We start from the raw sequence: 4,890 nt of genomic DNA, 5'->3' as shown, positions 1-4,890 counted from the left end.
TATAGCAGAGGGAACTATATTCAATATCTTATAATAAACTATAATGGAAAAGAATATTAAAAAGAAAATATATAATTTAAAATATATATTAAACTAAATCACTTCTCTGTACACAAGGAACTAACATAACATTGTAAATCAACTATACTTTAATAAGAAGAAATTTTTTAAATATCAAAATAATCATATCTGGATATAATAAGAGGGGGTTTATTCCCCTGTGACATCTGTATTTTCCAGCTTTTTTATAATCAATACACTTATTTCTACAATTTTTTAATGTTTTTCTTATTTGGGTTTTTTTTTTCAAAAAGATATTAGAAAAAAGTTTTAAGTTGCTTTATTTATGATAAGAACATGAAACACCAACTCTAACAAGAACTCTTGGTAATTGTAGCTCTGTACAGGGTAGTCCCTTCACTTGGATCATTCTCCCAGCTCCATCAACTCTTCAAATGGCTGATTCTTTCTTACATGAGTGATTAAATGCATCTCCTCAGAAATCTCTTAGCTAGCCTATCATCAGATTAGATCAGATCAGATCAGTCGCTCAGTTGTGTCCGACGCTTTGCGACCCCATGAATTGCAGCACACCAGGCCTCCCTGTCCATCACCAACTCCCGGAGTTCACCCAGACTCACGTCCATCGAGTCAGTGATGCCATCCAGCCATCTCATCCTCTGTCGTCCCCTTCTCCTCTTGCCCCCAATCCCTCCCAGCATCTGAGTCTTTTCCAATGAGTCAACTCTTTGCATGAGGTGGCCAAAGTACAAGCCTATCATAATTATTGCTTTTTAGTCATTAAGTCATGTCCGACTCTTGAGACCCCACGGCTCCTCTGTCTATGGGATTTCCCAGGCAAGGATACTGGAGTGGGTTGCCATTTCCTTCTCCAAGGGATCTTCCTGACCCAGGGATCAAACCCTGCATTACAGGGTGTCTGTAATGTAGTGTTTCCTGCATTACACACAGATTCTTTACTGCTGAGCCACCAGGGAAGCCCCGCCTATCATAATATGCCTGACATAATTTTATAATTATATATTCTTTTATTAATATTTATTTACTTCAGTGGTTCCCAAGCTTTTTGGCACCAGGGGCTGGTTTCGGGGAAGACCATTTTCCACAGACTGGGGAGGAGCAGATGGTTTCAGGATGATTCAAGCACACTACATTTTTTATACATTTTTATTTCTATTACTATAATATCAGCTCCACCTCAGATTGTAAGGCATTAGATCTGGAGGTTGGGGACTCCTGCTCTATTTGTTCATTGGCTGTCTCACATACCCATGAGACTCACTGTGCCAGGAGGCAGAGACTGTGACTGCTGTGTTCATCACTGTATATCCAGAGCCTAGCCTAGAGCATGGCACATAAATACAATATAAATATGTATTGGACAAGTGAATGCACCAGAATCCATTCAGGAAGGCAGACATCTTCACCCAGATAGATCCAAGTGCATCAGACTCTAAAGGTGAGGGCAAGGTCTGAATAAACAGTCATCAGAGGGCTGGCATGTGAACAAATATCTGCTTGCTGTGTTAGAAATGAAAACTGAAGTGGTCATGAATGATTTCCACTTGAATTCAAAGAACTTTTCAAGGCAATGCTTACTTGAAAATTCTAGAGCCAAAACAGTCCTTTAAAATCAAACCCTCTTTTGCAGATGGGAAAACTGAAAGCAGAAATATCACACGACCAGGAACCTTGGTCCCCAGCTCCCAGGCCAACATCCACTCCTTGGTCCCTCTCTGACCTCAGGTGACAGAAGTGTTACCCAGGCTCTCACAGACAGATAGCCCCAGAGGTTATTCTTGCTTCTGCTAGCACAAGGCGTCTGTACATAAACGAATAAACTCTTTTTCAGTGCTCTTCTTATAGCTTGCTTATTCTATAAAACATGGATTCATGCCTAGTTTGACACTGAAAAGAAAAAGTAAAAGTGTTAAACACTCATTGTGTCCAACTCTTTGCAACCCCAAGGACTATAGCCCACCTGGCTCCTCTGTCCATGGGATTCTCCAAGCAAGAACACTGGAATGGGTGACCATTTCCTTCTCCAGGGGATCTTCCTCATCCAGGGATCAAACCCGCATCTCCTACATGGGCAGGCTGATTCTTTACCACTGAGACACAGACAACTTTAAATAATCTGCCTAATTAGCAAGCAGTGGAGCTGGACTTGGACACAGACAATCTGGCTCCAGCAAACACATTCATAACTACTCATGGGATATTTTTGTTGTTGTGGGGGGAGGGGCTGGGATTTGTTTTGTTTGTTTGAATAAGATAGATGTTTGTTTCTGGGTTGTGCCTTATAGCCCAAAGACACAGGATCTGGGTCTGCAGGGAAGAATCTGGTTTCCTCAACATGTGGCTTTTATCTCTATATGAAAGTCTGTCCCTGGGCTAATTGCTATTTTCTAGTCAGTGGGAAGAGGAAGTGGAGGGGAAGCAGCTTCCTTCTCTCCCAGTAAATCTTCAAACCTACAGAAAAAAAAAAAAACAGATGTTTAAAAAGTAGAGCCCAAGAACATCTCACCCAGATGTATCAATTGTGAACATATTATACAGTGTTTGTCTTTTCATATACCTAGGAAAATACTGAAAGTTACACAAAGGAGTACATCTCACAGGATGAAGGGAGATCAACATGCCAGTTAGAAACATTATGAATAATAACAGCTGACTTGGTGAAATGAAATATTGTGAATGGCTTCCTTTTTTATTCTATTAGAAAGTTTGTCCCACAAAAAACTAAAACACACACACACACACACACACACACACAACTTTAAAAAAAACATCAAAGCTGCAACAACATAAACATTGCCAGTTTAGCCTCTCTATACAAAGAGCGAAAGAAACGACAGACACCTGGTTGGGTGGAAACAGAATGGACCTCAGAGCCTGCGAAACAACTCCAGCTGAGGTTTGTGCTGAACTTTGTGATGACTAGGCAAGTTTTACCATCTGGGCCACCAGGAAAGCCCAACTAATCCTCTGCGTGTAGCCTAGGAAACAGGCCTTCCTGAGCCTCAATTTCCTCATAAGTAAAATATGTAGACTCACTACAAATCTACATTTCCAGCAATTCCTGGGTAAAACCCAGAAGTCTGCCTCCTAAGTCCAGTGTAGGTGGTTTACAGAACATATTCCAAGAAACACTACATAGGAGGGAAGCTCACCAAGGAATTTGTGAGAGGGAGGAAGGGGTCCCAAACCTGTTACACTGTTTCCTCAGCTCCTGTCCTTCCCTATTCCTACTGCCTGTACCCTTATCCTCTCCCACATTACAAGATGCTAAAAAATTTGCCTGATTCCAGTTTGATCTTCTCCAAGTGAAGTCCTCCTATACCCTCTTCTCCACCCTGTATCCTAACCCCAGTACAGACATGTTTTCCCACCAATCTCCAACATAAAGCTTTTGCTTCAGATAGCTCAGTCTGCCTGGACAGCATGATGACCTACACCATTCTGACCACCTCCCACTTGGCCTCACTCTCTGCTTCTTGTTCAGAGCCCACCTTAGGGGCCTGTTCTTCAGAGAAACCCTCTTCTCCAGCTACGCTGAGTTCTCCCCTCCTTAAATAATTAGCGTTTAATTATACCTTGCTTTATTCTCTACCCAACCCACATGTTTAATTCTGTGCATTTCTAAATGTGATCTGAGCTCCTTGAAAATATAAGCAGTGATTCTCCTTCCTCATGTTTTTTGTGACACTTAGCACGGTGCTAGACACAGAAGGTATACACCTCAGCCTATACTGATTGGTTGAGTACTTAGCTGATTTGAGGGAAATGAGACGAGATTAAGGGATGAGATTTTATGAAGGTAAGCTTGTTGTAGGCTGATGAACGAGGGCTGAAGCAATCTTCAAGGGTGTTTTAAATAAACTATAAGTGGCAGAATAAAAGCAGAGTTTAAGATAAAATCTCAAATAAATGAAGAGCAATGAGCATGCAGCTGCTGTCACATGCTCTCTTGTGTTTTTGATGAGTTTCAATTAAAAATAGCCCTAATACATCAAAAACAACCTGGTGAATTCCCTTTATTGTCCCTTCAATGTGTTACTAAGGAGTTATTGGTATCATTTCATGACTCCGGCACAAATGCCTCTAGGATTTATTGCTGGGTTCACATCTCTGCTCTTTTATGGATTTCTTCCAAGAGGGACTTGAATACAGGGCTCCCATTATGTGTCCCTTGTGGTAGGTTGGCTAGAGCAAGCAGCATCAGCGATGGCAATAAAGCTCACCAAGGCAACAACTGTTACTCACCAGTGTAGTCTGATTTAGAGCAGAGTGTTTCCAGATGGGTTCTGATGTAACCCTTTTTCTTCCATCTCCCAACAACATTGAAATTGAAAAATCAATTACAGGAGCCAGGTTTTATATGTTGCTGAGTTTTGCTGGGAGTGGTTAAACACACACACACACACATATATATTTATATGTATACATACAAAAGCATATTTTGTAAATAACTGAAAAAAAAAATAAGAGAGCATCCAGGAATGTGGTAGGTGTATTTAATCAAGACAACCTAGACAATAGTAAAGTAAGTACTATTAGGAAAAAAATCTTATTTATTTAAGGGCTTAGAAAAGCTTAAATCACAAACTCTTTGTTATGTCAACAGGTTGTCAATAAAAATCTGTTTACTGGGGTCAATATAGTCACTACTGCACTCATCAGTCCTGCTTCTTCACCCAGAGGCGTCATCAAATCTCATTAGCTTGCTCTGTCTCCAGGAGAAGGGAGATCATCTATCAGTTACCCTTACTCCGTGACAAACCATATGAAAAAGAGCTTTTAATCCACTGGTGCTCTAATCAAGGAAGGAGAGGATAAATGTCCTTGAATACCAGCTTTAACAGAAGG

At 40.8% G+C, this 4,890-nt stretch overlaps 1 long non-coding RNA gene across 1 annotated transcript; it reads right to left on the bottom strand.

Annotated features, from left to right (window-relative positions):
* Window positions 1–1,711: 1,711 nt before the first annotated feature.
* On the bottom strand, window positions 1,712–4,250 carry LOC129633297 (uncharacterized). The gene is made up of 2 exons (XR_008705008.1): window positions 3,534–4,250; window positions 1,712–2,493 (listed from the first exon to the last, which is right to left on the bottom strand). It is a non-coding gene; the product is annotated as an uncharacterized LOC129633297 (long non-coding RNA).
* Between the last annotated feature and the right edge of the window lie 640 nt (window positions 4,251–4,890).

The sequence above is a fragment of the Bubalus kerabau genome, chromosome 18 (genome assembly GCF_029407905.1).
Source record: "Bubalus kerabau isolate K-KA32 ecotype Philippines breed swamp buffalo chromosome 18, PCC_UOA_SB_1v2, whole genome shotgun sequence".
Taxonomy (NCBI): Eukaryota; Metazoa; Chordata; class Mammalia; order Artiodactyla; family Bovidae; genus Bubalus; species Bubalus kerabau.
The sequence above is the reverse complement of the archived record's forward strand: the minus strand, read 5'-3'. Positions and strand labels throughout refer to the sequence as shown.